Consider the following 17,301-nt stretch of genomic DNA (forward strand, 5'->3'; position numbering starts at 1 on the left):
AGATAACCATCAAGGAAGGGGATTGAGGAACTCTTGTGGGGCAATGGTAAAATCTATCTTGAAAGGAATAGGGAGACTTCTCAAAACTTGCAGAAAATATACGTAAGTCTTGTGAATTTCACTGTATGTAAATGTTTATATCCAAAATATCATAGTGACGTGCATGCTGAGAAAATAGACTATTGTCTGTGTTTTACTTTGAAATACATCAAAATGTTGTGTGGATTGATGGATGCATAAAGTGGGTAGGTGCATAGCTACATGATAAAGGAAGTAGGTAGAATTGCTAATGGTAGAATCCAGGTGGTAGGTATGGTGGTGTTCACTTTAAATTCTTTTAAAACTTTGCTGTATGTCCAAAAAGTATCATAATAAAATGTTGGGGAAAGTCCATTCTAAATTATAAGTATATTGGGGCTGGCTCTGTGGCACAGCAGGTTAAAGCCCTGGCCTGCAGCACCAGCATCCCATATGGCCACCAGTTTGAGTCTCCACTGCTCCACTTCCCATTCAGCTCCCTGCTAATGTACCTGGGAAAGCAGTGAAGGATGGCCCGAGTCCTTGGGCCCCTGCATCCACATGAGAGACCTGGAAGAAGCTCTGGCTGCCTGTTTTGGATAGGCTCAGCTCTGGCTGTTGGGGCCATTTGGGGAGTGAACCAGTGGATGGGAGACCCCTCTCTCTGTCTCCACCTCTCTTTGTAACTCTGTCTTTCAAATAAATAAAATAATTTTTTAAGAAAATAATTATAAGTATATAAGCAACACAAAGGGTTTTAAAGAATTTAATGAAAACTTGCCATTAACTCTCCAAGATATGGCCATGTAGTTTTCCTATGACCATCCTTTTAAAGTCATGGAACATGTGATTCTGATTCAAAGCATAGTTCTGTGCTTGTCTCTTCACAGGGTTTGCCTAACTACAAACTTGAATTAAACACACAAGGCTGAACATGCATTGTACTCTTCCACTGAGTACAGGAGAACACAGACTCGTTCCGGCGCCCTGTGCCACTGTACTGACGAAACAGGGACTGAAACTGGTCCAGTGGAGGGAACTGACACGGCCTTTTATTCCCGTTGATGTCATTGCAGTGTTTCCCCAAAGTCTGGACTGTGGAGTCATGAAATTAGAAAAGGCTGGCATTATGTACTGGTGACTCAGCTTGTTATCTTCATTTACGTCTACACATAGAGCCTTTGCCCTCTCAGGATAATTCAGCAATCTGAGTTGGTGCCAGGCTGGACTCCCGACCCAGTTCCTATCAGTTAATGCTAACTACTGGTTAGGACTTATGCTTACAGAGTTGGACCCTTTCAACTGTGAAGGAATAGTACTACAACTACATCTTATCTAACTGACCAAATCTATAAACCCTCAAACTGCTGCTTTGCCTACAATCACACAATGTGAAAGAAGATGGCTGATCATAAGGTTTCTAAGAAGATGTTTTCATTTAAAATCCCCTTCTTGTCACAGCTCTCAGAAAGCTAGCTGCAGCAGTCCCCTACCCAACACACACACACACACACACACACACCAGTCTAGAGGTTTAAAGGTCAGAGTACAAAGGATAGTTTGTGAAAATGTCTTATATGGTGTGGAATGGGTTAGTCTTTCCAGCAAACAACATTTATCATGGGGGTGGGGCGGACTTTAGTTGCTGGTTTACAGACACTGCTATAAACTGAGACACCAATCTGAATGTCTGAACAGAAACATGAGTGAGCTTTGACAAAGTCCTTGGATAAAGGGTATTATAAAAGACTAGGCATGAATTTCACATTGTTTGCAACAAAAGAAGCTTATCTTTTGATCCCACTTTCCATGAACTTTGTGAATTTCCCTTGTATATGGTAAAATAAAGAATGGCTTATTCAGACTTGTGCCTTTACAATGATGATGCTTACAAATAATAAACAGTTCATGATATGAGGAATATGGGAAATGATGAAATGCTGAGATTTTGGTTGGTCCTTACCCAGTACCTCTGCCTTACTAATACCAAAGCATTAATACAATTTTCCTAATTCTAATTGCAAAATAATTTAGGAACATATTAGGGTTATCAGACTTACCTATTTACAATACAGAACGCCAAGTTAAACTAGAATTTAAAGTAAATGCTAAATAAAAATTTGTGTGTAAGTATATTACATGCCATATTTGGGACAGACTCATACTAAAAAGTTGTTATTTTATCTTGTAGATATGTTAGTAAAAACTTTTTAAAAATAAAGTAATCATCACCTTCAAGTCTCAGTGTTGCCAGAATTGCATATTGGTAAACACAACAACAACAACAACTGATTTGAGTGGTGGATGTTTGGTCTAGTAGTTAAGATACCAGTTGGTACCCCCACAACTCCTATCAGAGTACCTCAGCTCAAGCCCCTGCTCTGCTCCTGATTCCAGATTCCTGCCTCTGCACACCCTGGGAGGCAGCATTGATGGCTCGGTGATTGGGTTCCTGCCACCTACATGGAAGACCCGAGTTCATTTCCTGGCTCCCAGATTTGTCATGGCCCAACCCTGGCCATTGTGGGCATTTGAGGAGTAAATCAGCAGACAGGAGTTCTCTATCTGCTGAGACAGGGAAAGAGAGAGGGAGAGAGGGAGAAAGAGAGAAAAGAGACAGAGACAGAGATGAAAACTTGTATTCATGGTCAGGCCTGAACTTGGGGTTTGTTAGATGGTAAACTCTATGAGGCCAATGACTAGGTCTGTCCTTTTAGCTTTATCTCCCTCCAATGTTTCATAGACAATAAGCTCCCCAAACATCTATGGAATGACCTTGCTTTTCTCAGTCTTTCAAGAAGTTTCCATCTTTATCCTTTCTCTCCATGCATAAATGAACTAAAGAAGGCATCCCACTGGTGCAAGGGGTAAGTCTGAAGAATTTGACCATATTCTAAGGGACACAGCTAGAACATTCCAGAGCAAAAGCTACCCCAGAGCTGGGGCCTAACATGTCTGCCCTGAACACACAGTCTTGTTTCTCACCTACCACTCTCTGGTTCTCCTGCACTTCTTTCTTTATATCTTCTGGAATGGCATCCTGAACTTGACAACTCATGTGTGAAAATGCTTGCTCAGCTTTGCCAATAGATTACAAAGACTCTACATAGCCACCAACAATTTTCATTCATTTGTTTCTACCTGGATTTATTTTGGGTCTCTGCTATTTCCTTTCGTAACCCCACCCCACCCTTCCAATGATTTCTAATTTTCATGACTAAGTTTCTTAAAATTTGCTCAGTTGCAATCACTTTGGGAAGTAAGAGGTACTCTTAAAAGTTATCAGAAAATTGAATTTAAAGACATTTAGTTTTGGGCAAAACATTTTTGAAATCCACGTGTATGAGGAAGTCTTCAAAAGCTCATGACAGTTGCATATTATGGACAAATTACACATATATCTAAAATTGTTCTTATCAAAATAAACAGCTCTTAATTCCATTTTCCATGATTTCTTGAAGTACGCTTATATTCCAAAAATACTCCAAAACTTACTAAACTATATAATTCCCTATAAGAACTTCTTTTCAGTACAATATTCTGGTATTCAGAACTGCCTTTTTCTGCAACGTCATGAGCTCCAGTGAACAATTATTGTTCTCATTATCATACACTTTTATTGTAGAAAACACCCCAACAACAAGCAATGTTAGTTCTTCCTGATGCATTATGTACGAGCTGAATAGATGGTGTCTATACCTGTCTTGAGATTAACCAGGCTAATCTCAAGGGAAATTGCAAAATCAGCTCTTTCATGTAAAATAGTATCCATGGAAAGAGTTGAATATGCGAAGAAATATTCTAAATATTAGAGAGAGGTAAAAGGAAGAGGTTTGCAAAGAAACTAGAACAGAGAATATGAAAAGAGCACATCTAATGGCAATGTAGACTGATGACAAGTGATATTGCTCCAAAATGGTAATTAATAGATTGGAGCAAACGTTAGAAAATAGCTGTCTGCTTCACAATTTTACAAGGGAAATAAGCCCAATGAGGAACAGCGTGCTAATAGCTACTCTGGGCTAGTAGTAAAGCAGAGAATCCAAATACCCTAAATCCATTCAGTGTTTCTTTTATTTTTTAACAGTGTCTCTCTCATTTCTCCCACTTTTACACTTAAAATGAGACAATACCACCTATGTCCCTGATAAATGACTTCTAAGTTCTAGAGGAGAGAAGGGAAAATTACATCTTTCAGCTTTCTTATCGCTTCCATCACGTATCTTCCTTTAAACATGAATTTTATGGGTGGGTGTTTGGCTTAGAGCTTAAGATGACAGCTAGGATGCTCACATCCCACACCATATTGCCAGAGTTCCAGTCCCAGCTCCATTCTCAATTCCAGCTTCCTGCTAATGTACACCCTGGGAAGCAGCAGGTGATGGCTCAAGTCCCTGCCACCCATATTGGAGACCTGTTTTGAGTTCTCAGTTTCTGGCTTCAGCCTGCCCCAGCTCCAGCTGTTGCAGGTATTTGGGGAGTGACACAGCAGATGGGAGACCTCTCTCTGTCTCTGTTTCTCTCTCTCTCACTCTTTCTCTTTTTCTCTATGTCGCTCAAGAAAATATCCTTCATTGTTTATTCTACTGAGAATATGCATGTGCCTGACATTGTTCCAAGTCACAGGACTCCCACAGTTAAAAAGATACAAAGGCCTTTCTGCCCCCAGTGAGTTTACATCTTGGAAAGGGAAAAACCAACAAATGAAGAGTAGGGTTTTAGATACGGATATGTTCCAAAGAGGAAATTAACATGTTGAAGTCAAATGAGATTAAGAATCTGCATTAGCAAGGATCATTATGGAAGACCTTCACACATTAGATTTGATGTCTGAAGAACGAGAATACATCTATCATGCAAAGAACAAAGGAAGCATATTCCAAGCTAAGACAATAAGAGAAAGCTTAATGTTCATGAGGGATAGAAAGAGAGACAGAAAGATGTGGTTGAGAATGAAAAGCAAAAAGGAAGTGTTCCAAAGACTATCCCAAGGAGCTAAGAAGAGGCCAGTCATGAAAACCCTTCAAAATCATTAAGAAAATTTGGCTTTTCTTTTAAGGTGAATGGAAATTCATTAAAAGACTTGATCTTGTCTAGAACTTTGCAAGCTAACTCTCCATGGATAATGACAACAGACAGACAGAGGAACAAGAGCGGAGGTGAGGGCAACTGCAGTGTCCTAGGTCAAGACTAACAGTGGCCTAAGAAAGACAGTGGCAGCACAGGAGAGGAAAGCCCAGATTCACAGCTTAAAGAAAACTTCTAGTAGTGGAGCCAACAGAATCTCTTGATGATCCACTGAGGAGGAATGAAGGAAAGTGAGAAAAGCAAGAATGTCTGCTCGATTTTTGACTGAAGCAACTGGATAAATCATGGTACCATTTATTGGGAAGGAAATAGTTTTGGGGTCATGGTAATAGATAAGAATTAAAAACTCCACAAATGCCATATTATGTTCTAGATGCTTCTTGGACATTTACCTGGGTGGTAGGTGACAGAAGAGACACAAATTTGATGGGGCCGCTACCATGGTGTAGCTGGTAAAGCTGCCACCTGCAGTGTCAGCATCCCATATGGGCGCTGTTTCAAGTCCTAGCTGCTCCACTGCCGATCCAGCTCTCTGCTATGGCCTGGGAATGCAGTGGAGGATGGTCCAAGTTCTTGGGCCCCTGCACCCACATAGAAGACCCAGAGGCAGCTCCTGGCTTTGGATTGGTGCAGCTCCAGCCGTTGTGGCCAACTGGGGAGTGAACCAGTGAATGGAAGACCTCTCCTCTCTCTCTCTCTCTCTCTCTCCTCTCTCTGTGTAACTCTGACTTTCAAGTAAAATAAATAAATCTTTAAAAAAATCTGAAGCAAAGGCACTAACATAAAGGTGATTTTTAAAATGGTAATGCATGAAATTCTCTGGGAAGAGAAGAGCCCTGGGCTCTCCAAACTTGACAGATGAGCTGGAAGAGATGCCATCGACAAAGACAGGAGAGGCAGAAGGAAAATGTGATCATAAGAGACTGAGCCATGTTTTTCAAGAAGGAGCAAATGGCTGACCATAATGTCAAGACAAAGTCAGAATCAGAAGAGAACAAGAATGCATCTATTAGCTTTGAAATATCAAAGCATTTTTTGGAGTCAATAAAAACAATCTCATAATGAATTTTTTAAAAAATCATACATTGAGGAAGAGTTAAGAGTTCTTTGCATGTGTTTGGGTGTCCTCCCCAACCTGGTCTGGAGATTGCTATAGTTACAAACACGGAACTCCTTTTTCTCTGAATGTGTAACATAAATGGGAACACATATACTATTGGTATATAGCTTTAAAAAAAAAACTTTATGTATTATTTTGGAAATTTTTTTCTCATCTGTAAAATACACATTTATAGCATTTTAATGACAACTTACTATTTTAAGGATCTGACTTACACTTTGATCTTTTCTTATGTTATGGCTCATTATATTGCATTATACCATTCATTTCTGTTAGTATACACATGAACAATGGTGACTCTTCAAATAGAAAACTGACAGATGTAAATTAAAAGGTCACTTCAGAGAGACAGAAAGCAGGAGCTAAAATAGAAAGCTTCTTTCTGCTGTACCATATCACCTCATTTTGTCTCATAAGAATTGATTGAGGGCAGCAGGAGTAGCAGTGACTGGGCAGCCCAGCTTCAAGAAGGCTCTTGGCACCCAGCACACACCCTCACCCTCCCAGCCACAAAGATGCCCAAGAGGAAGGTCAGCTCTGTTGAAGAGCCCAAGAGGAGATGAGTAAGGTTGTCGGCTAACCCAGCTCCTGCAGAAGTGGAAACGAAGCCCAAGAAGGTAGCCAGGAAGGATAAGTCATCAGACAAAAAAGTGCAAGCAAAGGGCAAGAGAGGAGCAGAGGGAAAAGAGGCCAAAGTGGCTACCCAAGCTAAATAAGACTGACCTGCAGAAATTGGAGAAACTAGAAACGAGGAGAGTCCAACCTCCGAGGAAGCAGAAGAGAAGGAAATCAAGACTGATTAATATCATACACTGTGTTTTATCAGCAGTCCCCGTCTCCCTTCTTGTACCATCCAGAGGAATATTTTTGTCAACTATTTTGTAAATCTAAGGTTTTTAGTAGTTCTAGAAACATTTTTAAGGAGGCAAGCCCACCTCATCCCATTTTCTAAGTGTAAATGATTTTTTAAAGAGGTGAAATCATTCACTGGTTGTCTATTTTTTTGGTACAACCAGAAAATAGTGGTATTGAATTGTGTGAGGCTTTGACTGTCTTGGATGTCAGCTTAACATTCCATAGGTGGGGATGGTTTTTATATCCTACAATAAAATGCATACTAAATGGCAATCTGGAGTCTCAATTGTGCTCTTAATCTGTCTTGAATAGCTTCAATTAGTTCTCCCATGTTGTTTAGTAGAATTGTTTCCTACAGAAAATGAGTCTTTTTGCTGTGTCAGAACCATGTGCACTCCGTAACATTTTTGGTTGTGGTCATCCAGTTTTCCTAATCATTTTGTTAATGTGCTGTGAAAGATTGAAAGGTTGAGTATGTCATGAATATGATGTTAAATTGTGAATAGGTGGGATTGATGTAACAGTAACCTTTGAAGATGACTTGATATCCTCTTAAGGAAAAGTTGTCTTTAAATTGAAGCTGGAGAGTCACTAGAATAACTTAAAAAAAAAAAAAAAGAAGAATGATAATTCATGGCTTTTTAGATTTGCAGTACCTATGTTAAGAATTGTGTACAGGGCCGGCGGCTTGGCTCAGTTGGTTAATCCTCCACCTGCGGCGCCAGCATCCCATATGGGCACGAGGTTCTAGTCCCGGTTGCTCCTCTTCCAGTCCAGCTCTCCTATTGTGGCCCAGGAAGGCAGTGGAGGATGGCCCAAGTGCTTGGGACCTGCACCCACGTGGGAGACCAGGAAGAAGTACCTGGCTCCTGGCTTCGGATCTGCATAGCTCCGGCCGCAGCAGCCATTTGGGGGGTGAACCAATGGAAGGAAGAACTTTCTGTCTCTCTCCCTCACTGTCTAACTCTATCTGACAAAATAAATAAATAAATAAATAAGAATTGTGTACAGGGGCTGGTGCTGTGGCGCAACGGGTTAAAGCCCCAGCCTGCAGCGCTGGCATCCCATATGGGCGCCGGTTTGAGTCCCGGCTGCTCCTCTTCTGGTGCAGCTCTCTGCTATGGCCTGGGAATGCAGTGGAACTTGGTCCAAGTCCTTGAGCCCCTGCACCCACATGGGAGACCTGGAAAAAGCTCCTGGCTTCTGGCTTCAGATCAGCTCAGCTCTGGCCATTGTGGTCAGTGAACCAGCAAATGGAAGACTTCTCTCTCTCTTTCTCTGGCTTTCTTTCTCTCTGTAACTCCTCTGTCTTTCAAAATAAATAAAATAATTCTTTTTTTAAAAAAAGAATTCTGTACAAATTGAAATGTCTGTGTACTGTCTATGTACTAATTCTCAACACCAATAAAATGTCAATTATGGACAAAAAAAGAATTGATTGACACTTAGAAGAACCGAGCACAGAAACAAAATGCACAGCACTTATTGACGAATTAGGTCTTTTCCACGCCAACGTTTTAACTGGATTTCTTATTTACTCTTGCATTCATTAAAACAAATCCCCAGCTGGCGCTGCGGCTCAACAGACTAATCCTCCGCCTTACGGCGCTGGCACACCGGGTTCTAGTCCCAGTCGGGGCGCCGGATTCTGTCCCGGTTGCTCCTCTTCCAGGCCAGCTCTCTGCTGTGGCCAGGGAGTGCAGTGGAGGATGGCCCAAGTACTTGGGCCCTGCACCCCACGGGAGACCAGGAGAAGCACCTGGCTCCTGCCTTCGGATCAGCACGGCTGCCATTGGAGGGTGAACCAACGGCAAAGGAAGACCTTTCTCTCTGTCTCTCTCTCTTTCACTGTCCACTCTGCCTGTCAAAAAAAAAAAAAAAAAAATCCCTAAAACAGTATGATTTCTCTTCAAAACCAAATAGTTAAAATAGCTCTGGGTTTTTTTTTTGTTGTTGTTGTTGCTGTTGCTATTATTTTTGTTGTTGTTTTGATTGTTTATTTGCTGTTTCTACTTTTACCTTGGCTTGCTTACTTACCTTATCCTAACTTGCCCAGGATTTCAATAAAACCTACAGGTTTAAAGTTCCCTTCTTAATACCTATCTAGAAAGTTAGAATGTTGCCCAATTGCTCTACAGTTCCTAGGATTCCCCACGAATGTTTCTAGAATCTGACACCTTAGGAATACTAAGTCCACTAGGAAAATAGCAAATATTTTACAGTCAGTACCTTGTACTCACATAGCTAAACGGATTTTGCAAAAGCCAAACCTCCCTTCCCTCATCACATCCCTGTATTTTTAAGACCATCACTTTTATTTCCCATTTATTCCTTTCTTTGAGTTACCATGTTTCCTTAAATTAGTCTGGTAAAGACTTCCTCCCAACACAGTAATAAATGTCAATAGAAAACTGGGAAAACACGAGAGAAGCTAAAATGAGCCCTTCCCCTCTAGTCTACAACAGCAGCCTTGAAAGAACAACTGACCCTGCTCTGTGGATGCCTGAAGTTACTGTATTTCAGTGTGGAGACTACGGCATGGGCAGAAAACATGCATGAGTCCCACCAGGGAGTATCATTGACCATAAAGCTGCATGTCTAGGGGATAGGGTTTGCCCAGTGGTTGAGACTCTTCTTGAGGCACCTACATCTCATATCAGACTGCTTGGGTTCAACTCCTACTCCACTTCTGATTCCAGCTTCCTGCTAATGCTCACCCTGCCACAAAGCAGGTGATGACTCATGTGTCCCTGTCACCTACGTAGCAAACTCTCTTGGCATTGGCCTTGTCCAGCCTCAGCTGCTGCAGACACTTGGAGACTAAACCAGTGGATAAAAGACTGTTCTTGTCTTTGCCCTCCAAACAAGCAAAATAAATAAATAAAAATTAGGAGATGAAAAAATAAACACATGTCCAGGTGAGGGTCAAACCAAAGCAAAATCACAGAAGTGCTGCAATCCATCTTCCACACTTTCCCCTTTATCCCCACACAGCCAACCCAACGGGTTGAAAATTTGGATGCCCATTGATACATTTCCTTTGGCTTCCACCAATATCTTAAAATTTATGAATTCATCGCCAAGATTCAAAAATTGGAAAATGTTATGAAAGTTGAGACCTGCAGTTACTTTTGGCTGGGCCAGCTGAGCCAGCTCACCAACCGTCCAACTGGCCACAGTGTGCAGCAGCTGCTCCCTTCATGCAGCAAGCCTTCCACACCTTGCCACATGCCTGGGATTATGTATCTGACCTACCTCACTCATTCTTTTTACCTGCACTCCCACTGTAGGCATGTGAGTTCACAACCTTTCAAAATGAAGTGCTGCCAAACTCTCTCTAATAAAGATTTGGCAGCCTTGCTGAAGTAGCCAAGAAATCTTTTTCTTTCCTTTTTTAATAGACTCCTCTTTGTCAGGGATTTGGGCTGTGGCCTAAACTTTCCCATCAGATATCCCAATGGTGCATCATAATCTGACTTTCTGGCTTCTGACTGTCAGACAAGTGGGAGAGTTGGACACAAGACAGAAAGGAAAGAAGGTGGGGATATGGTGAACTCTGGACCCAGAAAGGTCCTCAGTAGTTTCTGCACTCCTAGCCACCTTGTCACCATTGATGTATTGAGGCTGCAAACCTGTGGCTAAAATGTTTCTCTTGGGAGTGCATGCATTCTAGTTGCATTTTCAAAGGTTCAGGAATACTATGAAAACCCAAATGCAGGGATTTTCTGTAATGGTAGTATCTCCTAGCTGATGAAAAGGTGATAAAGAAGGTAACCTGGAACAAGAGAGCTCCCCAAAGTCCCTACTGACCCCCACATCCATATCCTCTGCTCAGCAACAGACCTAAGCCCCCATTGCTTCCAGAAGAATGAATGGCGTTCTCAAGATATTGGGTAACTACTTCCACTCAATGTTGAGATGATGGGAAGCAAATGTGAAATGACTACGATCATGTTAAGTCCCAAGCAACAACACAACAAAGCCCTGGGTACCTGCCCCAGAAAGCACAGCAGCTCTCATTGTGCAGAAACACAAGGCTACATTCATGGACCTTGACATATCCTGGGTCATCCCACACAGCTGGATGAGCAAAACCCAGGAATGTTACATTACACTTAGAAAAGTGCCCTTCACAAAAGAAGTCAAACCATGAAGTCATTATCATGTTTAAAACTGAAGAGCAGAGTGTTAACCTGCCAAAGAAAACCCACAGGAGCACCAGCTGGAACGAGTAAGAGGAAACCCAGCAGTGGCCTGCAAGCGGAACACTTGAACTCAGGCTGAAACTCATTCTGGAGCTGCACCAGACTAAATAGAATATTATTTGTGAAAAAGCAAGGCTGCGATGTGTACATGTGAGCCAGGTAACACTGACCCCAGGTGCTTCTGCATTCTTATTTCCATAAAGGCAAGTTCCTTTACCTCCAAACTTTCCCAGGTAGATCAAGTATATGTAAACAGATTACTTACATGTCCTTGATCTACAAAGGGCTTGTCTTCAAGAAAAGAGATAACTAATGAGTTAGTTGCCTCCAGGGATCAATTACAGATCAATTAGCAGCGAAAACATAATTCTGAAATGATAAAGTGAACCCATGGGGAAGTGGGATTTGACAGATAAGTGTATTGTTTGATTTTTCCATTATACACAGTGAAATAATCCTGTACTTGAGTTACTCTATCACATGCATTTCACTCTTGAGGAACAAAGAAAAACTGGGCATCTGAAAACCAAATCCTAGGCATTACAGGCAGTAGGCTGGATTAGTAGGGAACTTGAACTTACCTTTCTTCTTTCACAGGTCTGATTCCATCTGCTTTTGCAAACTAGTTCCAGTCACTTCATTTATCCCTTCCTGTCCTATGCCCCTTAGTCACTATATAATGCTTGAATGGTTGGCCTTAAAATAATCTTCAGAGGAAATAGCTTATGTATAAATGTAGCAAATGGGCAATATCTCTGTGAGCTGAAGCCTTGACCTTCATTCTGGCCACATTTACAGAGGAACAATTGCTTCTCCTGGAGAATAAGCAAAGGGCTACAAATATTTTAAAAGCTGTTACACTGAGTGGATTTATCACTATATGAGTCTAGAAAGCCAATGTACAAAGATACAATGGGTAGAAGTTACAGATACACGAATTATAACTAACAAGTTAAATCTCTTCAAATACAGAAACGTTTGCCTTATCATATAGTCAGTTCCCTATCATTGGACACATTCAGACCTGAAAAAATTTCCTTTTAGGACTATGATGGAAGATATGCTAGCTTTGGATAGGAAAGAGATCAGACTAAATCAGCTTTAATTCTAACACACCTATGATTGTCTATAAGAGTAGTTTTGCCATAGATGAAACACCTGACACACCCAGCCACATGCATCCACATAACAAGGCGGGATGACTGAGGGTGACAAGTTAGGAGGAAACAGGAGATATCCCCATCCCTCACCCATGGCAGATAACTCTGTCTTAGACTCGGGTAAAAACAATCTACAATAGATTTGAAGATAGAAGAATGATTGAAAATGGTAAAAAAGAAAAAGGAAATTATAAAAGGTTGATAGGCCAGAAGCTCCAAGATATAATCTAATGGGAAAAAGAGGATGGTACACAGGGACCTAACCTAATGGCAGTTTATACTACTTAGTTTTAAAAATTGATCCTATTCTAACAGGTTTTCTGTTTCTGGATAAGGAGAAGTCAAACAAAAGAAGATGTTCCCCTCCACAAGCCTCCTCCCACCAGCCCACCTCAAGTCTTTCTGAACAGCTAAGGAGCGTGCACAGAGCTTATATCCAAAGGTTGCCTGCAGAGAACGCTCACCTTGACCAAACTGTGGCTTGCAAAGATGTACGAACAGATTAATGGGAAGTTTCTGAGAAAGTGCACCCAGACTACCATTCCAAAAACTGAGCTAAGGAGGTGCTATGGTTTGGATGTGGTGTGCTCTCCAGGGTTCACGCATTAGTGGCTAGTCCCCAGAGTGGCCATCTTAAAATGAATGGGGCCTTTAAGATGCGGGGCCTTGTGGAAGGTCACTGGGGATGCTTTCTGCCTTTGGAAGAAACTAAGGCAGTTTTCATAGAACCCTAGTTCGTTTCCTCAAGAGTGAATTTCTATACAAGATGAAGCCGGAATCCTTTCCACTTCGTCTTGCCACATGTTCCCTCTTGTAAATGCTCCAGTCAGGATGCCATCTGCCATGAGACCCTCACCAAAAGCCAAACCAATGTAGCTACCTGACCCGGGACTTTCAGCCTCCCAAGCTGTCAATGAAATAGACCACTTTTCTTCCCATCTCATCCAGCCTTATGGATTTTGTTACAGCAACAGAAAGCAAACTAACATAGATCTCTTGGAGAAAGTTTGGCCACTTAGAAATTAGAATACAGACAAGAAGAGTAGATGGGTCATTCATTGGCTGAATGTTATAATATATAGCACATATATTATATATAATACATTATATACATCCTATTACATAATAACACTATCTGCAAATCACGTGGTTGCTGTCCTACTGCCTCTATCTTAGAAGTTTGTGAACCTCTGACATTTAAACTGTACTCATAACATAATGTTAACATACGGGCAGCAAGGCTATCCTTCTTCTCTGGGATGCTGTGCACCATCTGACCACAACATAGATAGAGATAGAGATCTCCTGTCTGCTGGTTCACTCCCCCAAATGACTACAGCAGTCAGGTATAGGCCAGGTCAAAGCCAAGAGCTGCAAACTCAGTGCAAGCCCCAACACGGATGGCAAAGACCCAAACATTTTGAGATAGCTTCTGCTGCCTCCAAGGGTGCACCTTAGCAGGAATGTAGGATTGCAAGCAGAGACAGGACTTGAACCCAGGCACTCCAATATGGGATACAGGCATCCCAACCATCACCTTAACTGTTATACAAAATATCCATGCCAGCATCCCATATAGGCACTCCTTGCTATTGCGCCTTGGAAAGCAGCAGAGAATGGCCCAAATGCTTGGGTCCCTGCACTCATGTAGGAGACCTGGAAGAAACTCCTGGTATCTGTCAGGAACAGCCCTGGTCATTGCAGTCATGTGAGGAAGAATTTTTCACACCATTTTTTTTAGCTTTTCTGTAATTCTTTTTTTTATAATTCACAGGAAAAAAAAGGAACCCTTAGGTTTTGAGAAGAGGAAGCTGGGAAAGGAGGAATGTGGAAGGTCCACATCTCCTCCACTCACCTTCCACAACACTGAGATGCATGGGAGAATCCTGAGTTTTTCTGAGAATTGCTGGGAGATGCCAACAGTGAGCTCCCTTCAAACACCATTGTATTTCCATATCCCAGGGCCTGGCAGATACTAAGGGCTCAGGAAACAAACTTCAAGAAAACCTGACAGCAAACCCAACTGGTGATGCTCTATCTGCAAATCTGAGAATTACGGCCCTTCTGTGTAAACAGCCTGGTGGATACGGCCAACATCGGAATAGAGCATAAGATCCAGCCTGACAGAGGAGGTATCTAGAATTACAGTGGGACAAGATATCGCCCTTTATACCTCACATCAAATAAATTCTCTGTTAGAGCAAAAGGGCTCTCACTGGCTCACAGATAGTAAAATACTAAAATATCAGGTCCTCCTTCTAAAAAACCCTCAGATAAAAATAAGGCATTGCTCTACTCTAAACCCGGCTACTTTAATGCCAGTTCCAGGGGAAAGTGTTCCCCTCCACTCCTGTACTGAGACTATAGACTTGATCTATGCCAGCAGAAGGGACCCAAGAGACAGCCCCCTGTCTAATGCAGATGAGGTTTGGTTCACAGACAGAAACAGTTTTGTCAGACAGGACCTGCTTCTCAGGGTATGCAACAGTTACGGCATGGCATGTTATTGAAGCGTGCTCTGCCCCCAGGAACTTTTGCTCAGTTAGCAGAACTGATTGCCTTAAACAGAGCTCTAGATCACACAAGGGATTTGTAAGGCACCTTCACTCTGCATGGAGACCTCAGTCTTCTGTTAAGGTAGAAAGAGCCAACCAGGCTCTATGGAAAACATCACAAATATAGAAATGTGTGCTTGGTAAGAAAGGTTTAGAGGGAAAGAGTTTTGTTGGTAAAAAGGGTTAAAAAGGAAAGAGCTTTTTAAAAAAGGAAAGGACATGGTTTGTAAGAATCCTGATGGCTAGTTTACTCTAGACTGGAATGGAAATGATGGAATGTTTCAAGTAAGTTGAAGAGGGTGTGTGGAAGTCACAAAAGGTTATGAAAGAAAGAAATATTGGACATGCTAACTGCTGTTCTGGGGGGTGTCTGTGCCATGTTCCAGAAAGAATGTTGTCTCTGGGTCAATCAGACTAGACAGGTACAAATCCAAATTCGTACTTTTCCTGGACAAAGCCAAACAGCTCCAGGACCAGGTCAAGCAGGGCTGGGATTTCTGGCCTGGCATCTGATCATGGAAATCCTGGCTATTTCCTCTCCTTGGCCTAATAAGTTCTGTAATCTTGATGCTTCTCTTTGCACTGTATGTTTTTAATGCCCTTGTTCGTTTTGTCTCTAACAGACTAAAAGCTGTCGAACTCCAAATGGTCGTCAGACAAGGCTTCCAGCCCATTCCACTGGATGACCTGAGCAGCCCTCTGGACTGAGCAGGATAGTCTTTCCAAGGCCACTGTCACACACCATAAGACATATAGCAAGAGGAAATACCCAAAACCCCCTTGACGCCCACATGCCAGCTTTGAAGAAGTTACAGAAAACAGATCTCCATCCATAATCCCAAAGAAGAATTTTGGGTATTGCCTCTTGAGGGGGGAATGTTAGGTAGGAAGTCAGTTATGAGCTTATGTGTGTGCGACATAAAGGCCTAAAGAGAAGACATCTATGTCCAGCATATGCTGCATCTCAAAGTCATCCTGATGGTGTTTCAGGGGCAGCCCTGTATTCACATCCTGCCCTGCCCTGACCCCTTCCACCTGATATCTCTCAGGTGCAGCCCAGTATCTGCATTTCAAATACCTTGCTCCTGGATCCCAATTCTCTAGGGGGTCCTGCCCACCCTTCCTCCTGTCTGATAATATTTGCATCCATAAAGTCCTTTGTTTCAGATCTTCAAGAGAAAACTCAGAAGTTTTTCTATTTACATCCAAAAAGCCCTTTGTTCCAAGGGGAACAGAGGTGGGGAAGCAAGACCCATCTCCTTAAAAACCCCCGGCCTCAAGCCCTCAGCGCGCTCAGCCCTCTGCCTCTCTGCTGAGCCGCCCGCCTGCCTGGCCAGGTGTAATCTTTCCACTCAGTCATGTAACCTGCCCCACCCCCAACTCCATCCGAGCGATGGCACTCTTTCCCAGGTCCTGTCTGGAGAGGTGCTCATCCATCCTTACGGATGTCCCTGCCTTAATAAACCTTGCTATTTTGCCTGGAAAAAAAAAAAAAAATCCAGCCTGACACCCTGACACTGCAGTGCTGTTTCATTGAGGAACAGGGGGAATGGAACATACACGCTTGGGCTAGCCTGAAACAGGCCAGCTCCTCTGCACTGAGAAAGGGTGCACATTCCAGGTACTCTGTGTCCCAGTACCCAAGGTCTCTGCTGGATCACACATAAGCCATTTGATGCACTGAGATAAAAAGAAATGAAGAGCAAGATGCCCAAGATAACAATAAGAACTAAAATAGCTCCATATTTGGTAAATCTTTCATCAGGAAAATAATGTCCCATTACATTCTGTTCTTACTTCCCAAACCAACTAGAACTCAGTTTTTTAAATTCACATTGACTGCACATAAGATGTGAACTGGAATAATTTTAATTATCAGATTCAAGAAAGCTTCAAAAATGTTGTTTAACAGATGAAAAATGTGATTTTACTTTGGAAATGTAGCTAATTCAAAATTGTCTCAGTAGATGACTTTTCTAGAAAAATGCAATTCTGAATAGAGATGAAAGAGAAAAATCATAATCCACAGGCCATTGCATTGTAAGTATTAGGGGATATTCCTATAACCCACAGGAAATTGGTACCTAGAAGACCGTTGCTTTTTCTAACCACCAAGATACAACTTCACAATCATGAACACTGTGTCGCAGTATTCCAGAAAAAAATAATAATAAATAAGGTAAACCACGGCACATCACAGAGGGCAAGACTCCAAACTGTAAACATGATTTGCATATTAATTCAATTAGGAACCTTTTTGCTCTAATAAGAAATATAATCTTGGAAGACTCTGTAGCTGA

The 17,301-nt window shown here is 42.0% G+C and overlaps 1 protein-coding gene and 1 pseudogene across 3 annotated transcripts in view; one reads left to right on the forward strand and one right to left on the reverse strand.

Annotated features, from left to right (window-relative positions):
- Positions 1-17,301, reverse strand: part of PCSK5 (proprotein convertase subtilisin/kexin type 5) — a 442,208-nt gene that overhangs the window by 382,564 nt on the left and 42,343 nt on the right. The gene's annotated exons all lie outside the window — the stretch shown is intronic.
- LOC127493907 (non-histone chromosomal protein HMG-14 pseudogene) lies at positions 6,404-7,029 on the forward strand (annotated as a pseudogene).

Source organism: Oryctolagus cuniculus, chromosome 1, assembly GCF_051225735.1.
Source record: "Oryctolagus cuniculus isolate XC-2025 breed Fujian yellow rabbit chromosome 1, ASM5122573v1, whole genome shotgun sequence".
NCBI lineage: Eukaryota > Metazoa > Chordata > Mammalia > Lagomorpha > Leporidae > Oryctolagus > Oryctolagus cuniculus.